Below are 26,061 nucleotides of genomic sequence, written 5' to 3'. Positions count from 1 at the left end.
AAAAGAAGAGACAGAGGAGTGACAAGGAGGTAGAGGGAAGATGACTGTTTTCTTGGAAAAGCTGATGGGGAGTCAGAAGGCTGATGGAAAGAGGGATTTGAGGAGGTAACTCAAATGGAAGGGACTGAGAACTGGGGGCTGGGCAGGGAGACAGCACATTTGGGAGCAGGGTCTGACATGGGGGGCTGCAAACAGAGCTAGGCAGGCAGGGGAACTTGGAGTGAGAGGTAACCAGAGGGAGGTAGTGATGTGAGCCTGGGGCACTGGTATCAGACAAGGACAGGAGGGTGAGATGGGACAGGTCACCCAAGGAGCCTGGACAGAGCCCAGGCACTTCTAGGTGTGAATCTAGGTGCTTTCCCAGCACCCCCTTTCCCAGGAGAAACTGGAAGTAGCCCCCTATTTCTGCCCCTTCCCTCTTCTACTGCTGCTGCCAGCAAATGCTGGGCTGGGCTGCTGCCCTGCCTCTGTGATTTACTCATTTACTTTGTGAAGCAGAAGTCCATGCAGTAAATCTCATGTGCTACTCCTCCAAGTGACATGTGTCAGTAGGATGCCACATGATGGAATTTGGGGTTGAGTTTCAGTTTGCATCAAAAAAACCCAAATGCACAAGCTTAGGAAACAGTGTGGAGATACATCCTACTCAGAAAAAAATATGAAGTGTGCAATTCAGAGAGTGCCAGGTTTATAGCCTGCACAATCCTAATTTGCCTTCTGGTACATATGATCCTGTTTTTTGAAGGTACTCAGACCTGTTGAGTCTTTTTGTAGGATACTTGCCATATAAATATGTGAAAAGCAGGGTGGTCAGTAAGCAATTTTAAAAGGTTGTGGTTTTTTCTCCTGCTGTTCAGGATGTAAATGGTTCATGGTCTTGCATTGCCTTTCTCTGAAGAGGAATGTATTACTCTTTGGTATTTTGATGGTGTCCATCTCTATAGCATTTATATACTTACAAACAGTAATAAGATAATCTGCACAACAAGCATTTGGTATTTATTTACTAAGAAAATAGAGACACAGAATATAAATTAAGAAGTTTACCATACAGTTTTGACTATACAGTTTAGGGCAAGGCACATATGAACTTTATTTCTTCATTGAAAAATGTATTTAGGGTAAACAAGCTCTAGCTACAGATCTATGTCAAGCTAGGAGGGTATTTTAAGTGGTCAGAAATAAACATATGCAAATACGTTGAAGTGTTATTTCGTTATTTCCATGTTTTCAAAATAATGCAGCCACATTTTTTTTTGCTTTAGAATGACATTTCATTTAAAAATTTGATCAAATTTAACAATAAAAATGGGGTAGAGAATCCAGAAATGAAATGTTTGTTTGCCTTTGGGCAGAATGAATTACCTTTTATTTTTACCCCCACTTCAGCTAGCAGTATGAGTCAGTTGCACTGCTTGCCTTATGACTCTGTTTTCCAGAAAACTTAGTTTTGATTAAGACCCGCATTTTCAGAGTGCATTTCCCAGTGAGTTCACTTGCAGCAATAAGTTCTCTTTGCTTCTGCAAGCAAATTGCAGACCAGAAAATGTTCCCACTCGAAAATAAGGAACATGCAGTCAGTAACCATCTGTACAAAGCTTGGTTTAAATGACTTGGCCAGCAATACACAGGATCCATGTGCAGAGCTAGAACAGAAAGTAGTAACCAAAAGCCTGTTTATCTGCCTTAGCTATGAGTTCCCCTTTCTCACAGTGCATCAGGCGCCAATGCATCTCCTCCGATGTCTCTGGGAGAGTGGTGGGGACAGCAGCCACCATCAGTGCCTGAGCCCAGCTTCTTTGCTGGAGCAGGGCTACCTTCTGCACTGCACGGCAAGTGGAGGAGGCCATCATCTCCTGTGAGGGTCCAAAGCAGTGCAGGATCCAATGTATAGCACCCACCTTCCAAATATCAGGGCTTCATAGGATCTCTGGCACTTCTCAGGGGGAGCAGCTCATTGCAGTCACCCATCCAGACCCAGGCTGGCACTTTCACCTAGTGAAACATGAAGGTGAGGGCAGAGGTGCTGCCTGTCAGGTTGGAGGGTACCCAGAGAAAGCACTACGATGCTACAGTTCCTTCTGCACTAGAAAGCCTGTGTTGGGGTGTGTGCCCAAAGGCAAATGGCTGAGGTGGGGAGATGCCAGCCCCCTCACCCTTATCATCAGTGGCTGATTAGGTTTTGGGCTGGGAAGAGAGTCCCAGAATGTTGTTTCTGCACCGTGGCCCATTTCTGTGTTTTATCCACATCCCTGCATGTCTGTGGGGTAAAAGCTGTAGGGGCAAACACTGGCTTCTCATGGGTGGAAGTCACCCATGCTCGGAATTGCGCTGGCTTAGGGGCTAGTTTCAGGATGCTTCTGGGTGCAGTGGTCACACACATATCCCTGCTGGCAGGCTGGAGACCTGGTGAGCCTGGCTTAGCAGGGCAAGTGACCAGTATCTTGCAGGGTAGCATCTTTCACTGGCACTGTTGCACCTCGAAAAACAGCCTGTGTAGAAGATAAATGAGGCTGGTGTCCTTAGCATGATAAGACTGGAGGATAAAGAAGGAAGACATTAAGGAAGACAAATAGTGAGGAGAATGCTGAGGACTGGGATATTACCCTTTCTAGGTTTCCGAGCCTTAGACATTTCCTCACTTAGGGAACATGTCCAGCATGACTCTGACCACCAATTACACCTCTTCTAGAGATCTGTTTAATAAAAGTGATTTGTAAAAGCCAGAGTCAAATGTAGCCATCCACGCTGTGCTGCTATCGGGGTTGGCTCTCCTTTTCCTGGTGGATGGTAATTGCAAGTAATGGTTACCTGAAGGTAACACCATTTCAGGTGAGGAACAGAAGATTGGTAGGAGGCTGAGGTGGTGGGACTGTGGACTCGGAGGTGCCCACCACACAGTGCTGTTTCTCTGCTTTGTACTTTGCCTTCAGACAGGCTGGGGCTGATGCACAGCTGTGCAGAGGGCTGCTTCTCCTCCCCAGGAGCCATCCCACCAGCCTGTATGACTTGAAAGGTGCAAGATCAGAGCCTGAATGCATTAAATGTCCCAGCCAGCATGAACTAGCAAAGGTTTGGTTCTTTTAACATATTGTTCTAAAGCAGAAGTGGACAAATGAAAGATGTCCATTGCACTATCGGAGATGCCGGAAGGCAAGGCAGCCCCTGGTCAAATAGCTTGAAATCCAGAGTGAGAAACGAAGCAGACAGAGCAGCCTCCCTCATGCACAGCAAATGGCTGAAGATAAGGATGAAACCTCCTGTCCTGAGTGGGCTGAAATGTGGCAGATCACGCTGCAGCCTTCACTGAGCAAGCCCAGGTTGTGAGCATGCTTATGAAGACTAGTGGGTGGATGATTCATAGAGCAAAGGACCCCCAAAAAAGCAGAAGAGTTTGCGCTCCTCTGATATGGGACACAGCACTTAAACTCTTCTCCTAACCCGGCATGGTAGCGACATGTTCCCTTTCATGCACCTGCCCCCATGCTCATCCTCATTTTCTCTGTTCTTCTGCAAGGTCACTGGCTTTGAGGAGGTCCTGCAATGCGTGATGATAGCTTTTTAACACATGATGGTAACTTCTCAAAAAGGGCAGGACTATCATTATCATTTCTTGTCTGTCTATTCTTCTGTTCATTTAATGGGACCATCACAGAGAAGGCAAGCTGCCCTCTTTTCGTCTCCATTTGGTCAGGGCTGCAGTGCAAGCGTTGGCTGGCCCAACTGTGTTGGCCAGATCATACTTAATTCCTTCTCCCTGTGCTTCACCCCTGCTTTTCCACACCAACAAAACTAGGGGTAATACCCAACCACCTCATCAGGGAAAGCTCCTCACCTGCTGGCCAGATTTTACCTGTATAGGCTGTATGTACAATGTGCTGGTACAACGTACAGGGAAGACACAGCCTGAATTTTGTGTGAACCACAGCAGCTTTCAGCAGCACCCATCCAGCAGCAGCTCACAGCCACCTTGGCTGTCTAATGGTGACAAAGAGAGCCTGTGTCTGCACTGGTTGTGCCTAATTACTTGAAACTGGTGAAAATCAGCATGTGGTTTTCTGGCTTTCAAAGCTGAATTGTTGTTAACCCCCTTAGAGATAACATGCATTATTATTGTTGTACTTCAGCAGGTTTTTTCCCCATTGTATTCTCTCTCTGTTCAGACTTTGATTTAATATTCCTTCTCTCCTTCTGTTTTGGCTACTCTGTGTCTTAGCGCTTAGAGATTTCCTGCCCATATATTGAAAGTTTTTAATGAAGAATTTCAGCAGCCCTCAGAGTTACCAGCAAAAGCCCTCTGCAGATTTTGACAGAAGGAGTTATATGAAATTACTTCTAATCTCTTTATCCTTGTCACACCACTCTGCTATGCAGTAATACACCAAAGAATTTCCAGAAAGCAAAGGTTGGCGACTTACAATACCTACCAACTTGGTTGAAAAAATAAATAATAAAGGAATTGGGAAGTGAATTCAATCTGTTGCTGTGTTAGCTGGGGGACAACGGAGGGGAAAAGCAGGGAGAGAAGGCTGGGAAAAGTAAATGCTTTCTCAGTTTAATTTAAAAACAAACAAACAAACAAAAACCTTGGAGCCAAGCAAGCCATTTGCCTCAGAAGTTTAGATCATGTTCTGAAAGTTAAAAAACGAGGCGTTTTGGTTGTCTTTATCATGGCAGCTATCAATGGCACATTGTTAATCCCTGTTAGGGTGGCAAAGGTGCAAAACAAGTAACAGTATGTCCTTGAGTGCACCAGTTCTGTGCCTGACAGGTTTTCATTTTTCACCCCGTTGCGTAATGCTGGCATGCACGTATGACATATAGAGTATGAAACTTTCTGGGTAGGGCTTGATCCTCCATTCAAGTGAAGGGCAATACTCTTCCCGTTCTCAAAAAAAGGCAAGGTCACGGCGCGTGCTGGAGCCAGCCGCAGCCTGGCTGGGAAGACAGGCAGCATTATTTTAGTGTAGGTCAGCTCTCTCCCGCTCTAGTCCAACCTCATGTGCACTTGCGCAAGGACTTACCTTTTGAAATCCCATGGCAACTAATGGCTTTCACCACTTGCCCGCTGTTTGCTCAGGTTTAGTTTCTTAAAGGAAAGGGGGGGGGGGGGGAAGGAAAAAGAAACCCCAGCTGTTATTTCCTCCTGAGATACACACAGAGAGAAAACAGTATATTGGTTTTCTTGTACTCTGTCAGTCTTAGCCAAGCATTGTGTGTAGGTGTTATGTGATTAAAAAAAATAAGATTAAATGTGGGTGGGACTGAAAATGCAGTTGCTATTATTCATCTATTTATGCCATCATACACGTGTGATCAGGCTGTGATCTTGTGCAGCAGCCTAGGAACCTACGGACTGCTTGAATCATCCTTCTGTAAAAGGGCTAGGAGATGTGTTATTTAATCCTTCTACTAGATCAGCAAGGTCTGTATATACTAAATTCGTATTTCATACCTACAGCCTGCATCAGCCCACACGTGATGAAACATCAGGGTATAAATCCATACCTGTGCTTTTTTCCCTTACAATATGCAAGCTCATCAGGATTCCAGCTGGGGAAAAAAAATTGTGTGAACAGCACACTTTCCAAAAAGTGAAGATTTTGAAAAATAAAACTATTTGTAAGTATGGGTCAAGTTTGCAAAACAACCTGATCTGTGTAAAAATAGATATTCCAAGGAAAATATTTTTCAGTTTGGAGCACCTTCAGTGGAAATTGTAGGAAATTGTAAAGAAGTGCTACAGAAAAAAAATCAAACTGAAATTGATTTTTTAATTTTGTTTAGAAAAGCAAGGGAAAAGAATCTTTGTTATTGTTGTTTCCGGACTCAACTTTTGATAGAAAAAAGAAGGTTGTTTACACACCTCTACTTTCATACTTACACCTTCCCAGAAGGAGTAAAGATGTGGCACTGGCACTTGATGGCCAAGTCTTCCTCAGCTGCTTTGAATAGAGAGTTTTTTACCAGGGAGTTTAATCCTGAATGCTCTTTCAGGTCTGTGGAAACTTACCTGTGACATATGCAGACCATCCGAAAATATTAGGTATAGATCCCTTATCATGGTTTTGCAGGCTGAACCACATTCCTGCTTCCACAGAGAGCAGTTCTTCTAGCTGCAGGCAGTACAAACTTGTTGCAGTGCTAATTATTTGATCATCTACCTCAATATTTGCAGATGTAAAAGGTTTCTTTATTTTGGTTGTTTAGGAAGGGGTTTAGTTTTCTATCTCTGTTCCCCATTAGCTACATCTCTGCTAGTAAATTAGGCATGCCCGGAATCGCTCCCTGGCACGGAGACCAGATTGCCTCCAGAGAAGGATGCTGTCTCACCTGCCAAAACCAAACGGCTGCACCCAGGCTTAAAGGGTGCAATTGGTTTCCAGCACCCAAGAACACTCGCTGATGTGATTCAACTGTATTTGCTTCTATAGAGCTCGTTCTTACGTCTCCCCCTTCCTTATTGGCACTAATCAGTACCACAGCCTCCTTCCAGAGACTCCAGAATCAGGTATATACTTATTATGTCCCCAAGCAAAGTATTTATGTTCAAATAAAAGTATAATTAGTGCTACCAGCATTAGCAAGTGTTCTAGAATGAGGCTGGTAGGAGAGAATGGAGCCATCAAGATAAAACCTGGGGATCTGCGGGATGTCTGCCCGGGAAGGAGCAGTGAAACAAGGTGAAATGACAGGTAGCAGCAGATGCTGACAGCGAGGGCTGCTGGCTGCTGCCAAACCTAACAGTTTCACTGGGAATAAAGAATCCCTGAGCAGGCATGACAGGAGCGTGTTTTCAGGGGGGCAGGAGTCTGAAGTCTCTAATGGCCTATTTTTAGTGGGTTTTTTGATAGGGAGGAAACATTTGTCCAGCACAAATGTGCTGTGGATCTAAATTCCATTTTCCCTAATCTGTCCTTACTGGGGATACTATTGAGAGCAGTTCCTTATCAGGGGAAGAAAACAGTTGACTTCTGATTCCCATGGAAATGCAAAAGAAGCTGATTCCTTATTGCTGAGACCCTCCTGGAAGGACTGGGTGGGAAGTCACTGAAAGCACTGACTTCCCAGCTGGCCAGTAAGACAGGAATCAGACTCGGCCACTTTGTCAGTTTAGAAGCAGACAATCCTTCTGACGAAAGTTTGGAGTTCTGTTGTCCATAGCCAGATTTTGGCACTATTTGTATGCACCTGTATAGCACATGGGCTATGGTAGTAAACCTATTGAAAAGTAGAAAATACCTACATTTCCTTTACAAGAATAATACTGGAGATGAAACAATTTTAAAGCTGGTTTCGCATTCTGTGTGTAGAACAAAGTCTTCTCCTGTTATGTGGCAATAATGAATGCAAGGGAGATGCTTTTTTCTACAGAGTATACCTAATTTAACTGTCATCTGGGACTTTTGTTTCATAGATTAGATTTGTTATGCACTCCTTTCACCCACATGCACTAGGGTAGCATTTTTAAGAATTAACAGCAACAACTTTGTTTCTCCGTTATTTCTAGTTTAACTAACATCTAATCCTCTTAGCTTTTATACCTTCACAAACAGGGATTTGTTTTGCTAAAAACTTTTAATTAGCTCAATCACATGGAGCAGGTATTGAACAACCCTAAGGCAAACACGTTTCAGACATTGGAGTGTCTCACCACCAGATTGGGAGAGCTAATTCTAGGAGCCCTTTGCTGCAGGGCTGCAGAACTTGAATAACAGGGTTGGTGAGTGGCTGGCACCCAGTTTTTCTACATAAGTGGGCAGCATTCTTTAATGGTAACTTGCCAGCTCCAGTGTTTCATGATCCTTTGCTAGGCCCCCATGTCCTCTCTCCCTCCAAAGCAGCCCCTTGGTTTGTGCTTGCACAAGTCAGGGCAGCTCTGAAGAGTGCCGAGGATCTTCTCTCAGGTTTGGTAGGACTGCTGAAGACCTGGCAGGTCAGTGGAACAAACAAATACATCAGCAGACTGAGTGAGGATTGAACCTGCTGAATTTTTGGTCTTGGTAATTTGAATCCAGAAGAAAGGCTGCTCGAGCGGCATACGTGTCCTAACCCAGGAAGCACAGGGTCACTGCTGCGGGGCAGGCGAGGCTGGGGAGGGAACGCTGATGCCTATGGGACCTGTGTTCCTGTGGCGTGTGAAATCAAATGAGAAAAGGAGCAGCTATCACAAAGCGGAAGAATGGACAGCCGTGAAAAAGCCGGAGTGAATGCCTGTGTAATGTGCTAAACATGTAATTATTAACTTGGAACCAGTCCTGCTGCAGAGCCAGGGCCATGGCTGTGCAAAGCCCACACATGGCTGTACATAAGTGCTTCTTGGGTGCAGGCTGCCTCTCAGCAGGGATCCTCAGGGGCTATGTGGAACATTTTGCACTGCCCCTCGAGAAGTCTCTGTGGGAAACAAGCAATATTGTGATCAGCTGAGGCCAAAGGGAAAAACTATGCATGGTGACTAGCAGGGGTATTGCTTCTTTGCACTTTTCTAGCAGTAATATCATCCTCTGCTGTGTCTGCCACTGTGGGAGTTTTTGAAACAGCTGTGCCAGTAGGGGTGATGCTCACCAAGTCACCCCATTGAGTGTGCTGCCATGGAGTTATTTTTGGCTTGTATTCTCATCATAACCTTACTTTGGATCATTTAAAAACATAGTAGACATAAATAAGTAAGTAAGTGAGTGAGAAATAATATCAGAATTTTCTATTTAACTTTAAAGTTGCAGGGAGGTGCGCTCAGCATCTACTACTTTCAGCCCTACTACTACTACGACTTTGCAACATAGCGGGAGCTTGCCTAGGCATCAGCTTTAATTGATTGCCAGTTAACTGAGGTATTTGATACATTTGTCCCCACAGTCTCTACATATTCGTTCCATCTCTAGCCGCTCCTCTTTAGGCTGCCAGCGCTGACTGAGAGCTGGGTGGCCCTGCTTCAGCAGAGGAGCAGATTCCTGGAAGGTCTTTTTAGTGAGCAGGGGACTACAAGCTCTTGTGATGCCTTAGCACACAAAGACCTGTGAGGAGCACAGCTATCCAAGCTGCTTTTTACAGATGTGGTTATGATGAGCTGCCCCTGCTGTAAATGATTAAAAATGCCCTCCTGTCCCAGTATGGGAGGAAAATCAGGTAGCCATATGGTGCACGTGCTAATGCAGGGTGCCTGGTTTAAACATACTTGGTCATGTTCTGGCTAGACATAAAATTAGTTTTTAAAACAAATTATTCTGATGAATGGATGTAAAATCAATTGAAAATATGTTGCCTGAACAAGACTTGCATGATCAGGCAGAACTTCCATTAAGACCACTTACTGAGAGGAGTTAAAATAGCAAAACCATGAAGTATTAGAAGTTGTTCCTTAGGAAGCCAGCTTTTGATAAAGTCTGCTGTGAGCTCATCCTGAATTTTTGGCTTTCAGAGGGCAACTGAAAAGCTCAATGAGTCCTGTCGGCTAGGTTATTTATCTCAGTAGCATCACATGCAGACTTTTGCAGACAACAGTAAGCATATGAGCGCTCACAATGTTGGTGATGTTCATATCATTAAAAAGTCCACTTTCTGACTGACTTAGACCTAACTGAAAGCAAGACATAAGCCAATTGAGAATGTGGCAGAATGATGTGATGGAAGGGAGACATGATGTCTGGTAGTATAATTAAAAGCTAGTAAGTGCATCTAAATAACAAGGGGATCTTAGCTTTAACAGCCAAAGTTCAGTATACCAAGTAAAGCCAAATGTTTGCTACTTCACTGAGTACCAAGATGAGAGCAATTGTGGGAATTCAGTGCTCACAGGCTGCTGATTATGTATTTGGGACCACTGGCCCACACTGAGCTTTGCATGACTTACACTCAGTATGTTCAATGTCCAGCCAGTGAGTGTGGGGTGAAGTTTTGTGGTGAGGATGTGCAAGGGAGCCTGGGCAACAAGAACATTTTAGTAAATTCCCTAATCCCTTGGAAACAAGCAGCCAAAACATACGTGTGATACCCAGCAGCTGGCTGAGTAGGCTCAGGCTCAAACAGAGAACACCATGGGGGTCTCTTTGATTCAGGTCTATAAAATCCTGGGTAGTGTGGAGAGGGTGGGTGGGGGTGAGCTGCTCGCTGACTCTTGCAATGCAAGAAGTAATGACTGTTAGACAAAGTTGAAGGAGCCTTTTTCAGAGCAAAAGGAGATGCTTTTTCATGCAGCAAATACTAGATCTGTGAAACTCTTTGCCAAAGGGTGTGATAATTGCAGCAGTTTCTGCAGGTGTTGAAGGGAAGACTGAGCAAGTACTTGGAAGAGAGGTACACCACTGGGCAAACTATACCAGGCTCAAGGAGTCCCCTGAGCTGAAAGTGGTTGGAGGCTGGAAGACTTGCAGGAAAGATCACGTGCGTTCGTCCTGCTCTTGCTGTTCTGTAGAGGTCAAGCAGTGGCCACTGCTGCAGACAGGTTACTGGTTACATGAGTCCCAAACATCTGAAGTAATAACACTGTTCTTATATTTTTGTTTGGATGGTGAACAAATTTTGTGCTGGTTTTCTGATGTGTAGATGAGTTCAAGGTGCTCTGGCTTCCCATCTGTGCCTGAGCTGGAGGAAAGAGCGCTGCAGGGAGCAGTGGTACCACAGTACCTGTGGGGCAGTAGGTTCCTCCCTCCCTCAGCTATACTGTGGCTATAGGTACTGGACGCAGAGCAAGACAGTAGGGCTCAGTGGCAGGAACATTGCATGGAGGTGTAGGTTGGCTGGGGGTCCACTAAGACGCAGGCTAAGCTCTTTGAAGCCATGCTGCCCACATGTGCTTTAGCGCTTCCAGTTATTGATGCTAGGAAGAATTTTTAACCCTGTTAAACCAGCCCAACAAGGTTGACTTAACAGAGAGCACCTTCTTCTCTGTGTCCTCTATCCCCTCTTGTCCCTCTTTCTGTGCACAGGAAGACTCAGAATTGAGCTCTGTGGTTTCTTTTATGAAACTAAAATATTTTTTGCAAAGTTTCTGGATTAACAAGTGACACCAAGTTCTTCCTTTATTTTCTAAATAAGTAAAACACCCATCACAGCAATACAGTGAAACTTGTATTGCTCTTGTGCTTGAGAACATATATCAGGAAACATTATACTCAGTAGTTTAACTTGCTTATCTTCAGACCACCCAAAAAAAAAAAAAAATTGTTTATCCCCCTCTTTTATAGTGTGGCAATAATGAGCACTTTGTTACAGCATATTACATCAGTTCAATTCCATGCCTGAAAATCTGAAGCTGTGAGGAGGGGACTCTCTGACCAGCTGATTCTGGCCCACTGTGCTTTGTCTGCTTATAATCTGAGTGCCAATGTGGCACAGTACAAGCGATATATATTATGAAAACAGAAGAGAAAAATCACTCTGATATTCCTGTTGCTTAGGAAATAATTTTTAAATTATTTAAATAAACATTTTAAAATATTTAAAAATAATAAATAATTTAAAAACTTTTACAATAATTTTCAAAAAGCAACAGAAGCAGTACTGAAGATTTTCTGCACACATACATGCACAAAATAATCAGAATTGTGTCAAATTTGTGCACAAACACATGTTGTCGTAAGCTGTGAGTTTTCTTTCTGTGGCTGTAGGGAGTTAGGGCATGTTTTCATATGGACTTTTTTTTGAGCTCTGTACATATCTGTACTGTCTGGGACACAGGTTTTTACAAGAAGCTTTAGAAAGAGTATCTGCATTTTTAAAGTTGTATTAACTGCTAGAACATTTTTAGGTTTTGTCTCAGAGGGGATGAGGCAACTTGTTCTTGAGGTTAGTCACATTGTCTAAAGCTCTGCTGTGAAGCCCTCACATGATAAGCACGCTATAAGAACACACACACACATTACAGTATAAGGAATAGTACAGTTACCTTGACTGTAGTAGAATTATGCTCATTTGCTTTAACAAAGAGTGCAGACTCATTAGGTTAAAAGAAGTTGTCTCAAATTGTAATCTGAGATCCCAGACAACTCGGTGAATTCTGACTGATACATTAATTTGCATGACTGAGCACTGTATCATTTGTCTTTAGGTTAGAAATGCAGGCATTTGACTTCAGCATCTTAGTCACAAGGCAAAGTCACCAATAGTATGAAAGGGCTGAAACCTCTTTTTGAGCAGCTGCTGTAGTCCCACCATTTTCCTTCTTCATTCAACTGGAATCAAATCAGTAGACAATTTAATTTCTAGAAATCTGTTTCCCAGGGATGTAAGTTTTTAACAAGGCCATGCATAATTCCTTTCACCTTCTCTGGAACATAATTTATTTTTTTTACTTCCTTGCACATATGGCCTGGAGATGGCAAGGGAGGGATTTTAGCAGAATTAGGGCAGTACAACCCCCTCGCCTCCATATGGTATGGAAGGAACAGAGCCTCTAGGACTACAGAGACCTGGGTTCCCTGTGTTGGCACATCCCATCTGGCACTCAAGGGATGCTAACCCAGGGCATAGGACATGTTAGACTGCTCACTAGAAATAAATTCCCTCAGAATACCCACCAGCAGCTCTGGTGGCTGCAGAAGCCCAGAAGCTTGCAGCGCTCCTTACAACCAGCCACATTGTGAATAGCACAGGGGTGGAGGGAGCTTCGTTTAGACAGTGGTAATTCCTTGGTACAACTCCGGGGGTTTAAATCCAGCTTTTGTTCATTTTCTCCCCCTCAGCCATACAGTGTTATGGGTGGAAGATCTGTGTGTCAAGGAGCTGCAAGCTACCACTTCCTTTTCTGTCCCTTAACAAAGAATGTAATCTGCAAGGTGCTAACTTCCAAAATGTAGGCTTACCTGCTAGTGAAGTCTCAGCAAGTGTTGATCCATGTGCCATTTTTTGCAAAAGACCACTACAGGCTCTGCCACCCAGTCCATAGACCAGTTCATAGCTGGGGGTTTCAGGCGCATACACAGTGTGATCCCACAGGCTTATAGTCACCGCTGTTCTGCCTGGTGCATGTGTTTTGTAGGCCTAGCACCATAGCACTACAAGAATATGTTGACTGACACTGGTGATTTACTTAACCACAAGCAAATGAAATTGTATTTGATGTGTCAATAAAGTGGCATCAACCAAGAACTAGAAACGGGCTCAGTAACTGGGATTCAATAGGTAACTGAACCATTGCATCCACTGTAATAGCATCTAAGTGTCCTATGTGTACGTGAAGAATAGCAGCAAATCCAAAAGGTGCATTTTTTCCTCCCCCTGCACTTCTATTTGCTTGTTTAGATTGGCTGAGTTGCCCTCACTTGTTTGTATCCAGGAGTGACGTTGTTCCAACATGCCACTGCCTTCGTTCCTGGGAGAAGCCTGGCGTGAAGAAACACCTCACCTTTCCCCTACATGTGCTGGGGTAACAGCTCAGCCCGGCCGGGGTGGTGGGGTGCTCCCCACCTCCGGCTGCTCTCCTGGCATCCTCCTGCCCACGCTGGAAGTGAACACTGGTGTGGGGGTAGGACAGCAGAGTCCCAGCAGAGTGCCTCAACCCAGAAATGAGTTTGCCAAGAGGAGCAAGGCTGGCCAGAGGTGGTGCCGGCTGGCAGGGCAGGCTCTCACCAGCTGTGTGCTGTAGGTCCACAAAAGACACTGCAATAGCACTTCTCTCCTTGGCTCAGACAGACCTCAAGACTAGCAGGAGATAATTTATTATTTTTAGTGAAGAAAACATAAGTGGCAAACAGGCAATTTGCAGACAAATTGCAGCAGAGACATTGTTCTTTGTTGTGTTGGACCTGTTCTTATCCTTCACAGTGCTTCACTTTTGAGCAGTCATGTGTCCCTACTGCCTACCCAAGAAATGGGTGAGGGTATGGAAACACTATTCATGATCTAGATCCATTTTTTATTTTAATAATGACATAGATGAGAGCTTTCTGATTTTTCCTAAGATGAATGGTGCTTGCAGCTGGAGACAGTGCTGTACTTTAGTAAGAAGAAAATCTTAGAAATGGCCAAGATGCTCAGTTTCCCAAGTGTAGCCATCCCTACATTTTTAACAAGTAGCTGGCTAATGCTTGAGATCAGATAAATGTGTTCTATCTCTCAAAATGGTCACAGTAACCTGAGTGAAACCAAGTATTTTTAAAAATTTCTATACTTAAATCATTTCAATGTTCTCCTTCAGAGTTGACTGTATATTGAAGGAAGTGAAAACACTATGTGAAAATAGAAGTGAGCTGGGGTTCCTTCAAGGAAAAGGCTAAGCAAGTGTAAACCATTAAAAGCATTTAAAAGCCCAGAAGTACCTAACTGTAATATGAAATACTACCACTGCACAGTACTTCAGGGTGATTTCAAAATACCAGTCAAGTTTGGGTTTAGATTCAGGTGGTAAGTTGCAAAAGAGAAAGGAAAGTACAATCAATCATGAAAAAAACCTTGTTTTCAGGTTTGCAACACCGTTGTCACACTTGGTGACATTGCCAGGGTGCTAATGGTTTGTTTGGGTTCAGAATGTAACTGAAAAATGTAGCTGGCCATGACTGATGCGGAGCACCACAAAAACGACTCAACTAGGAGTGCACAACACAGGCAGAACTTCAGTGCTCTTCAATATCTAATGGAATAAATGGAGCTGTGTTGAATCGAATGAAGTAATTTCAGGTGTTTAAATCCTCACTGGTTAGGGGGACCATTTTGAATCCACAAAGCCAGAGTGCATCCTCAGCAAATCGGCAGATGACTCCAAGCTGAGTTGTGTGGTACACATGGCTGAGGGACAGGGTTCCATTCACGGGGACTCTGACAAGCTTGAGAAGTGGGCCCATATGAAGCCCATGAGTTTCAACAAGGCCAAGTGCAACATTCTACACCTGGCTGGGACAACCCCTAGTATCAATACAGGCTGGGGTGTGAAGGGATTGACGGCAGCCCTGTGGAGAGGGACTTGGGGTGCTGGTGGATGAAAATCTAGACCATGATGATTGCTGGATGAGCCAGCAATGTGTGCTCACAGCCCAGAAAGCATCCTGGGCTGCATCAAAAGAAGTGTGGCCAGCAGGTCGAGGGAGGTGATTCTGCCCCTCTGCTCTGCTCTGGTGAGACCCCACCAGGAGCACTGCATCCAGCTCTGGGGCACCCAGCACAGGAAAGACATGGACCTCTTGGAGCGGGTCCAGAGGAGGGCCACAAGGGTGATCAGAGGGCTGGAGCAGCTCTCCTATGAGGAGACGCTGAGAGAGTTGGAGCTGTTCAGCCTGGAGAAGAGAAGGCCCTGGAGAGACCTTACTGTGGCCTTTCAGTGCTTAAAGGGGACTCATGAGAAAGATGGAGACAGACTTTTTAGCAGGGCCTGTAGCGATAGGACAGGGGGCAACAGTTTTAAACTGAAAGAAGGTAGATTTAGATTGGACATAAGGGAGGAATACTCTGTGATGAGGGTGATGAGACACTGGAACAGGTTGTCCAGAGCAGTTGTGGATGCTCCATCATTAGAAGGGTTCAGGTTCAGTTTGGATGGAGCTCTGAGCAACCTGACCTATTTGGAGATGTCCCTTCTTATTGCAGTGGGCTTGGACTATATGACCTTTAAATGTCCCTTCCAACCCAAACCATTCCATGATTGTTCCTCTAGTACAGATGCAGCTCAACTCAAATGCAAACTGTTGTCCTCAGAGAGGTTTTGCTCTAAGCAGAATTCCTGCAAGAACAACCTGGTCCTGAGAATTCCTCCATCTTGTGCAAAGGTTTGTCAGAGCAGACTGTGTAATTCCAGTTTTAACATAAACCAAGTCCAAGCCTCAAATCTGAATTGTAGCCTACAGCTAAGCCGGACTGAGACCTGGCTGACCACAAGTAGTTGTGCCTGTGCTTATTAATAGACAGCCTTTTATTTTCCACTGAAATACATGTATCCAGCAGCTCCTTCTTTCATAGTAGTGAGCAGAGCAGGGTTCTGGCAGTCAGTTCTCAAAATAGTGTCTGCCTAAGCTGAAAGGTTACAATGTGAACTTTGCAGAACATGGTGAAAGGTTTTTGAATTCTAAAAACTGTGTAGGAGCCAGATGGATTTTATTACTTCAAAGTTTGCATCAGGATTTTCCCACTAGCCATGCTGCAAGCCTCTGGACAGGCAAATTGCAGATCAGTTTGCCACTGATCTCAGAAAACGCATCAAGAGCTTGCCAGAGTAAGCATTGCGGATTTTCTCTTAAATCATGCCTTTGCATGGAAAAACAGATCCACTTTGAGCATTAACAGAAGACCTAAAAAATAGAAATACCATAAAATACTCTGGGAAATGGATACACCGGCTAAATGTTCAGTTTTCTGGTACAGAACATTGCATTACTCAGTTCTCCAGCTTTCACACAATAGACGGGAACTCTACAAGCATGAAGTGTTACTAGTTGTGTGTGCATAGGAGTAAAAGATATCTGGGTTTAGTCCTTACATAGGGAAAAGAACAAGTTTAGCAACATACTTTATTTGCACATGTGATGTAGCTACTGTAGAGAGGGTATTGCTGGTTCTCCTAGGCTCCTTTTATGTGAAGATTTTTAATAAGTACAAAAATCTGCTTGGGGGTATTTGTATCATAAACAGGAAAAAGGTCCGTTGTTTCATTTTTCTTTCTGAACCGCAACCCCTCCAGTTCCTGCTCCTTCTTTGTCCCTGGTAGTAGCTGGCCCTGTCACCCCCAGCCCTCCCTGCTACCTCGGCAGCTGCCTGTCCCCCTTGGCAGCACCTGCCTCTGACTGCTGTGTCCTCAGGTCCCTTCAGCTTGTGCCCAGCACTGCCTCTCTGTCATCCGCCTGGTCAACCATCTGCAGATACGCTGCTCCCCATTGTCTTCCTCCCCAGATTTTGCACTTCAGGGTCTTCTCCAGCTGTCCTGGGCATCTCTTGTTTTTCAGCAGAGCAGCTGCCGTTCGATGTCCCACATACCTGTTAGCTTTCTGCCTTCTCAGCCTCGCTGCTCTGCCTCACTTCATGAGTTATCCTGGTCACAGGATGCCTCACAGCTGCCCCATAGGCAGTTTCTTTTCTGACCTTTAAACCTTTGAGCTCTGACCACTTTGGTTTTCCCATCAGTTCCTCTTGGATGGTTTGCATCTTGCCAGCTGCCCCAGGAACAGCTCCACCACACAAGTGATTTTGGCCCTAAACTCCCTGTTTTTCTGTGGACAGGCTCTGTTCTATTGTCAGCTTTGGCTCTTTCCCTCTTCTCTCTCTAGGCGGACTCCATCTCTTCCACTTTGTGCCAGTATGGCTTCCAGCACCCAGTACAGTGGTGCCAAATTCCTGGGTTTAAAGCAGATGACCCACCAATTCTTCCTTCACCCAGGGACTAGCTGTCCTTTTGGTTATGTTCTTCCAGTACACTATTATTTTACCTGACTCATACTCATTTCTTTAGAGCCATCATTTGCAAATTCTGTGTTTACTGCTTCCTCTTTCCAGTTCAATCCTCATTTTCTCCCTTCTCACAGCCATTACAGTGTCTCATCAGCTGTCCCTCCAAAACACCTTACCTCACCCCAGCTGGGTTGTCTCAGCTTATTTTTTCTTTTCCTTGAGAAATTAGGGATTTCCTCTCATCTCTTCTACACACAAGATGCCTTTCAGCTCTACCCCACCTTCCTTTCTCTCCAGCTATTACCTGCCATGGAAGTAGTTCATTACTCCTGTTCCTCCTGAACCACACCTGTTAATCTCTGTGATTCTCTATTAACTTCCTTCCAGACAATTTTCAAGTTCCTGACTTCATCCTAGGCATCTTCAATCTCCCTCGCACTTTTGTGGTTGCCCATCTAGCTCCAGCTATGTCTTAGCCACACTGCTGCTTCTAGGTACCATCTTCCCTTCAAGCTGTTTCTGTTTCAGGAAGCCTCCTTCCACCTTGAGGTTCCCCCAGAAGAGAGGAGTGAGAGGCAACCAGATTGCTCTTATGGGTACATGATAGGAAAACCACAAAGCAATAGGTCCACTGTGTGGGTCAGCCCTTCATCCCACTCACCTACACATGCCGTTTCTTGTGCCTTGAATGTGGTGATCAGGTGGACGAGCTGTAAAAGGCATGTAAAAGTACTGAAGCTGAGGGATGTTTTTGGTTGCATGGAGGTATTTAAGCTGTAAATAACAGCTTACAAATATTTAAGTGCACTCCTCAGGATCTGGCCTCACAGAGATCTGTATCAATATCTCTTCTGAGATTCAGAGCACAGCAAACAAGAACAAAAAATATTTCATTCATCTGCTTGGCAGTATCTGCTGGAAAAGCTGATTCAGTCCCAGCTTTTCCATTTAGCTATAAAATCTATGTATTATCTTCTTAAGCATTCTTTTAAAATAGAAACATTACTTACCTCCTGGGGTTCATTCAGAGAAACTAGCTGTGCTTGCAGAGTCTGATGAAGTTATTTTGTGTCATCAAATGTTAGGCACTGAATTTGATGGCAAATATTTGCCCCAATTTAACATAAGGCGCTAAGGACAGTGCTAAGAAGGCTTCTCATTGCTAAAATGGCTATAAATTCATTTAAATTCCAATGTTAAAGCCCAAGAAAGTAGAATTAAGGCATTTTTAGCAATGCATCTGTTCTCTTTAATTAGAAATTCCTACATTTTACAGCTCCACATACCCAGCCAGATCTCCCAAAGCATTTTAATGCCTAATGTTGTCTTCATAGAAAGGTAGATAATAGACAGAGAAATAGATACAGGCAGACGGCCCCGTAGATGTTGATTCAAGTACTCTCCAATCTAAAATAAACAATGTTATTCTTACCTTAAAGGAACAGCGGGGAAAAAAAATAAACGTACCAAGCTGTGGCTTATAATTAATTCATATGCATAATAAGTGTATGTAACCAATTAATTAAAAATGTCTTGACTGAAATGTAGGTGGAATAAGTTCCTCTTCGTAGTAGTACCCTTTAAAGGAGGAAATTGGTAAAACCACCATACTGATACTAGAGTTTAATTTTTCAAAGTTCTACATTTTGTAAGCAACAGTCACAGAAACCTATAAATACTTCATTCCAGTATGTTTTTTACCTGTCCTTTGCACCTGGCAGCACATTTGTGTGACAAACAGCACCTGCTGCAAGGGACCCCTGGGGGACCCTGCTTGGCTGCTGCAGGTTGCTTGGTGCCTGGGAAGCCCAGTGCCCTGGGCTGGTGTTTGCAGTGCTTGAGCATGGCCTGAGGGGTAGCGGCTGCCAGGTCAGCTTCCCTAGGAAAGGGTCTGGTTTATAAAATTGCCCTGCTCTTCTGTTTTTGGAATAAATACTTTTTTAAAGGAAGTTTTCAAGCCTGGCATTAGATGATTTTGTATCGGTGTTGCCCATTCTTTGCTAGTCAGGTGTTCAACAAAAAAGCTCTACAGAAACTGCTTGCAAATACTTTCTTATCAACATTCAGTTTCTCTGTGACTCATGAGCAAGTTTGCTTATGTATTTTGTGTATTTTGCAAAGTCTGTTCCCTCCAAGGGAATAATGATAACTGAAACTCTACCCAGTGAAACCACTAGCCAAACAGCTCTGGGATCAGCTGGCAGAGGCATTTTGTAAATAGTACCCTCGCTATCTCATCTTACCCTCTGGAGGAGTACGCTGTCTGTCCAGTGGTGAGGACTCATTCTGCGATAAGTGAAGATCTACAGGGCATTTTGCTCTGAAAGCTCAGCACAAGATGCCAAATTATTGACCGAAGGGCTGAGTAGGTATGGCAAGGCTGGAGCTCTTGCCTTGCTGGCCTGGCCAACCATGATTTCTGAGAGCTCAGACACCCAGCCAAACCACAGCTGGAGACGTGTCCTCATGTGTGCCACCATCAGGCCACTGCTGAAGAGTCCCCTCAATCCACACTTCACTATTTTCCTGTGCAATAAAGACCTTCTACAGCTCACAGCGATTATTTTTCCCCTCCTATCTGTTTCTTTGGCAGCATGCAGTTGCTAGTCCTTCTGCTCCAGAGGAAGGGACATAGCTCCCATCAGAAGCAACTGGTGCTGTACCAGTGTTTCCTGGGGAGGTGGTTTCGACACACTGCTTAGGGATGGGTCTGAACATATTCCTGACAGCACCATGTCAGGTGCTGTGTGTTCCCAGCAAAGAACATGAAGATTTCAAAGCCTCTGCAGTAGCCCCTCTGGATCTGCCTGTACTGTTTTCCAAAACGAATGTTGCCCTGCAGGATGAAATACAAATATATCTGTTGAAAGAGAACTGGAACAGAACTAAACCCCACTTAAGATTCACAGAAGTTTCCCCTTCTGTTACCTGATCTCCACATTTTAGTTTTGTCATTAAAGCTGTTAACACTTTGTAAGTAAATCAGCGTTTCTCTGAAAGTGCTTTGCCCAAAAGCCTGTGAATTTTAGGTGCTTTTTTACTTTTAATATCCATATCTTTTACTTACTTGCTCCCAAGCCAGTCTGAAGTTACACGTTGTCTGTACTAAATTAATGTTTGACTTCATGGTCTGTGTGCTGTACAGCCCAGCACCTCCTCCATTCGCAGTGAGTAAATACCCAAGTGTTGTGTTGCCCTTGAAACCTGTGCTCTGTGACCAAGGTTGCGCGCTGAGAAGAGACTGAAATGCCAAGTTTCCCTGGGTCAGAGTCCCTCCTGTCAGCCGTGTGTTAATCAGAAACCCACCCTGGTTATCTGCGAAAGCGTGGTACATGGAACTTTGGACTGGGTGACACAGGGGGAGACTTGGCCTCCTGAGAAGCATCTGCCTCTCTCTGAGCCCTCGTCTGTGAAAACCTCATGTCTGAGACCAGAAAATAAGGAGAAGCGTGTAAAATTTGGGTAGGCCAGAAGCTGACCACACTCGTTTCAGGAACAGAGGCAATGATACCTGCAGAGCTGACTGCAGACATAGCATTGTCTTGCTGCGTGACCTTTGGGAAATTGCTTTGTCTCAGCCTACCCAGCCCGCTGAAAGGCTGAAGGTGTCAGCACTTCAGGGAAATGCCTCACAACGGTACTTAATCCAGTTGTTCATGTTTGCAAATTGGTTTTGGATGTAACACCCTAGAAAAGTTGCTACTTCTATCACTTTCTTACAAAGAAAGGTAAAACTCATTGGTTCTGGGTCATTTTCATTCAGAGGTTAATCTCTGAAAACTAGGGAACAGGTTGCGCAAGCTTCTGTGAATGAAAGACTGAGTTTTCACAAGATGGTAGCTATACAGAGGTATGTAGGGAAAGGTTTTTTTTCTTCTTCTTACTGCTTGTGCAACAGTGAAAAAATGTTTGGTTTCTGTTGCATTATATCAGTTTATCTACAAGGGCAGATTTAGTGGGAGGACCCATCAAATTTTCCACTGTTCTATTTGTCTAGGGTGACAGGATACAACTCCAGATGTACCATAGTAGAGCCATCATTTTTCTGTGGTAGCTACACCTGGCGGCTATGACTGATAATTGAGTTTCTCTGAGGTCTTTTGGCCTCAGTGGGTCAATACTACACAAAATTTGATTCTTTAGGCCTGTATTGGGCTAACATGCTTTGCAGAAGTATTAGCACTGTGGAAAAGTGAGTATTTGTACAACCTTCCCATAACAGGCAGTGACCTCGTCTATGCTGCCAGGCAAACTAAATTTGAGCTGGTTCCATAACCCCAGCACCAGTGTGCTGCTTTTCCACTTCCAAATCTCACCACTGCAGCCTCAGTTTCCAACCTTGCCAAAGACCAGACCAGCAGTGTCATGACATGAAGCATCTAGATCTGATTCAGATGAGTGGTCAGCACTCCTCCAGAGTCTTCTGCTGAAATGCTTCTGCAACCAGGAAACACCAAGCAGCCAAAAGCAGACCTTATCACAGAAGCATGGTCTCTTCCACTCAGGTTTTGTTGGAAAGATCTGAGATGTCTTAAGTGGAGTCCTCATCCAAGCAGGAGAGAGAAACATGGCTGGACCGCCCCCTCACCCACCTGCTTGCACCTCTCTAGGAGCAGCTCTTCATATCAGGTGGAACAAGACTGCTACAAGCAGATCCTGCTCCCTGGAGCTGGTTAAGCAGGGTCTCAAGTGCAGATAAGCTCTTTCAGATAACACCAGTCTTTCTGCCTGGGGGTCTTAGAGGTGACAGCCACAGCTGAGACTTCAAGCAGCTCTGTGGAACAGCAGGTTGTTATTGTTCCACTTACACCTGGGGGATTGGTGAGGCACCAAGGAACTAATGTCATGTGGCAAATGTCCTGCTGCAAGCCTGAGAGTCTGGCAGAAGAAGATGGGTCTCTCCTTTCCCTGTGTGTTCATCACAGTGCTCTTCCTCACAGGCTAGGCAGCAGATGCTGTAGAGCAGCTGTGAGAGCATTTTATCTAGAGGAAGTACCAGTGGATGGTTGGGAATTACTAAGGCTTACGCAAAAGACATTGTCAGGTCTTGCAGGTTGTTCTACAGCAGCAGGATTGTGTCTAGCAGCTGTAGGGAAGTCCATATGCCTTCTCTGCTCAGGCCAACAGCCTGTCCTACCAGGGAGTCACAGGCTGCTGCTGTGGTGGCCTTAAATAGTGAATCTGTGAGAAATTCCCCTTCTGCCTCTCCTTTTCCAGGCAAAAGGGAACGGAAGGTGAGTGCAGACTAGCAGGAGGGAACACCACACATGAAAGCATCCGCAGCAAATGGTGGCACCTTGGAGATCTGAGCAGGCTCGTATGCATTGGGCACACTGGGCATGCACCGTGGTCTGTAGCCACAGGGCTCACATTGCCGCAGTGGCTGGCCTTGCATCAGCCCCTGCGTGCTTCTCCTGGGCCCTGGGCTCTGAGGAAGGTCCTTCAGGAGTCCTGGCACAGGGAAAGCACTCCTGCTTTTGGTGATGCATCTGCTCAAGTCCAGCCACAGCCCGTTGCTGCACCAACAAACAGTGTCACACGTGCATGCCAGCTGGTGAGCGGGACACAGCTGTACCGCTGGCTACCCATGAGTACAATGCGGTGTGCCCAGCGGACTGAGGAAGCCTCTTCAACCTACAACCAACTGGTGTCCCTCAGCCCAGCATCACTGAGTGATACAGACATGCTCCTTGTTGCACTATGTGGCAGGTTTTAGTAGCTAATCTGACTGTCTAGAGCAGCTGGTGATGCAGATTTTCTCCTTAAACACGTGCATTAAAATACATACTGCTCAAGTCAGGCTTCCTAGGTTAGACAAAATGAATCACTCTTCCTCAAACCAGGACCAAAAGGCCGTGACAAACAAGTCAGTACCACAAAACCAGGGCACACAACATAGCCTAGATTTTCCTGTTGCTCCCCCATGAGCACACATCTGTGTACCAGGTCTGGGAAGGGTCTCACAGGCTGGGTGCAGCCACTGAGTCCCAGCCTCTGGGTGCTTCCCAATCCGGCAGCTGTCCCCTTCCCCCCGGGGAGTGGCAGCTGCACCTTCTCAGCACCATGCTTGGTTGCCAGCCCATTTTGGCTGCACTCTGCTTGTAATTGTTAACTTGCTGGGAATAGGAACACTCCAGTTAGTGCGGGTAGAGCTTCAATTCCGAGGCACTCCCGAGAAGCTGAGACAGAGGAGCCGAGCCTCTACCTTCAAGGTAAAATGTTGCAGATTGCCTCGGCTGTTTCTTTCCCCTGCCTTCGTGTTCAGGCTCCCTTTGCACTATTTTATTATGTGGTTTCAGGTCCTTTTGTTGTCATTTTGAAGTTTTAGCTGTCACTTGAATGACTGCTCTCTTATGCTGAAGATTTATTTGGAAATTTCTGTACTCCCATAAATTAAGCGTTGTTCCCTCTCAGCTTTCAGCCAGGCACGCCTAGGCTTGCACACAACCTTAGAACAATACGGGGAAAGGTTATCATGACTTACCTGCCACAAATTATCTATTAATAACAACATTTATGTACCTTTTCTTCTTTCCCTTCGTGGCATGCTTTCCCTATGTCCCCCTCTTAACAGGTTTCCTTTTTTTTGTGTGCTTTGTTTTCCTGGTGGAGGACGGGGCAGTAGAAGAGGGGCAACATCTTCAGCAGTGGCTCTGCTCCGAGGCCCCGGTGCTGCCTTCCCCCACGGGGTGTTTGCAGGGAGGGTGGGACAGCGGGCTGCTCACAGCCTGGTAAAACATTGACCAACACAGGCAGCCGTGGCCAAGGAGGTGCTGGGCTGCCCAGGCAGGCAGGCAGCGGGAGCCCAGTGGCAGCCAGCACCCACGGGAGCACACCAGCTTCTCCCCAGGTACCATTTTCCACTTTGATTTTCCTAGCTTTGAGAGGCAAAAGGGCAACGGCACTCAGTTATAAGGTTTGCCAAAAGTTTGCTCCCTAGAAGTCAGAAGAGGAGTTAGCATTGTTATTTTGCAGTTTGCTCGCATCAGCTGTAGTTGACTGCATGGTGTCACCTAAAGCTTGGGTTGATTAACCCATGCTTGATTAGTGAGTTGTTTGGATTTTATTGCGTCTTCAAACAAACAAACAAAAATCAATGCACTGTTGCCTTTGAAAACTTCATGGGTTTCTAATAAATCTCGCAACAGCTGGCTTCTGCTCATCTTCTGAGGAGTAGGAACAGGAGTCAGAGTTTCTAATGAAAATGTGTAACCTAATTATTGCAACTGGGATGTGGGTAGTGACTCATACTGAAAAATACTTGCTGATTTTTGAATGAACTTTGCAAAAATAGGCAATGTGACTAATTTTTTCAAGATTTTTTTCCATGTTCCAAGACAGCAGACACAGAAAAAATACCAGCCTTTAAGTTCCTAGTATGCATATGCCACTGAGAGACATGAAGCTGAATAGATTCAAATAATTATATTAAGTTTGTTCAGTGACTGAAAGTTTCTGCCACAAGGTGGAAGCTGACTTGGTCATGCAGGAACCATCTTCTGTGTGTGCTTTGCTGTTCTGGATGTGCCTTTATATAAGTACATATGCTGACTCCCCAGAAATTATCTTTTACATCCCAGGTAACTGTCAAGTAATCCTGGACATGGCTAAGTGTGAAGTGACTGACATGTAGTTAGTATTCACAATTTGTTTACAGTATGTTTCCTGTGCAAAACAAAATGCAAGAAAGACATACATCTTTTTCTATTTGTTGCTTTCAGTTTATCAGGGTCGGGCCCAAGTTGTGCTTGCTACTTGTTTCAGTCCTCCCTGATGCGACAGATTTTCTTGATGTCTTTGCTACCTGGCCTTGCGCATGACATGTTATTTACACTTAGTAAATGCTCAACGGTGTGAGGTGGTAGTGAAGTATGGTAACACATTTACTTTATTAAAAGCAGTCTAAGGGTGGCTTCAGTTCTTAACAGTACTAAAACTCCTAGAGCTAAGCGCAGGGGAAAATTACTGGTAAACAAAGCCACTGGATTTCCACAAGCATCTGCTTTAAAGAATTGAAATACAATTCAAGAAAAATTTTGGTAAAGGCTGCAGTGTAATTTCAGTCTGTTGGTGAATTTGTAGATGTAAAGCATGACTATGTTTAAAGCCTGTGATTTTCATTGTGTGTCATAGCTCATGTGTGATTCTTGCCCTCTCCTCCCTGTAGTGGTTCCAATATTTGGCAGTAAACTGGACTGATGTAGAAGTTTCTTTTGCAGTAACTAAAGAAAGAGGTCAAATCTTACCTCTGAACTCACAGAGACTGAATTTTGAAAAAATAAATATGTAAAATAAAAGACAGCAATGACAATGTTATCTTGTCTGTGTTCATACAAAGATAGGGTTCTAGCTGGTGACTATAAGGGAGATTATGTGGCTTAACTGGAAGAAATAGGACTGTTGACAAAATCTGTTCCGTCTTTGAGTCCTGTTTGCACTACAGAGGACTTCTTTCAGAGCAACAACAACTCCTTTCCATCTCTGAATCAAGGAGTCAGGTAAAAACATCATGAGATAGGTTTCAGGGCAAGAGGGTCATAAGTATCTGTAAATTATGAGCAACTTAAATTGTTTCAGTAAATAATAATAATATATTATTACACACTAAAATGAAGTGAGCATGTTTCATTCCATGTGTTTGATTTTCAGCACAGCTGTTTACCAAGTTTCAGTTGGTTAAACCTGTGTATGTACACTGAAAGGAGCAGGCTGCACAGGGATCACAAGGATAGCCTGGTCTGTGGAATCTTCTTC

The 26,061-nt window shown here is 44.7% G+C and overlaps 1 protein-coding gene across 8 annotated transcripts in view; it reads left to right on the top strand.

Moving 5' to 3' along the window:
- RBM47 (RNA binding motif protein 47) overlaps positions 1-26,061 on the top strand; it is an 82,052-nt gene that overhangs the window by 13,454 nt on the left and 42,537 nt on the right. Inside the window, exon 1 of one of the 8 annotated variants that reach the window (XM_055794955.1) lies at positions 23,421-23,519. The exons of 6 other annotated variants lie outside the window; for them this stretch is intronic. The gene's annotated coding sequence lies outside the window, so the exon portion shown is untranslated. Of the gene's footprint in view, positions 1-23,420; positions 23,520-24,052; positions 24,158-26,061 lie in introns of those variants that run through there. One more of the 8 variants, XM_055794953.1, reaches the window with a different exon arrangement.

The sequence above is a fragment of the Falco peregrinus genome, chromosome 2, assembly GCF_023634155.1.
Source record: "Falco peregrinus isolate bFalPer1 chromosome 2, bFalPer1.pri, whole genome shotgun sequence".
Classification (NCBI taxonomy): Eukaryota; Metazoa; Chordata; class Aves; order Falconiformes; family Falconidae; genus Falco; species Falco peregrinus.
This window is presented reverse-complemented; position numbering and strand designations above follow the sequence as displayed.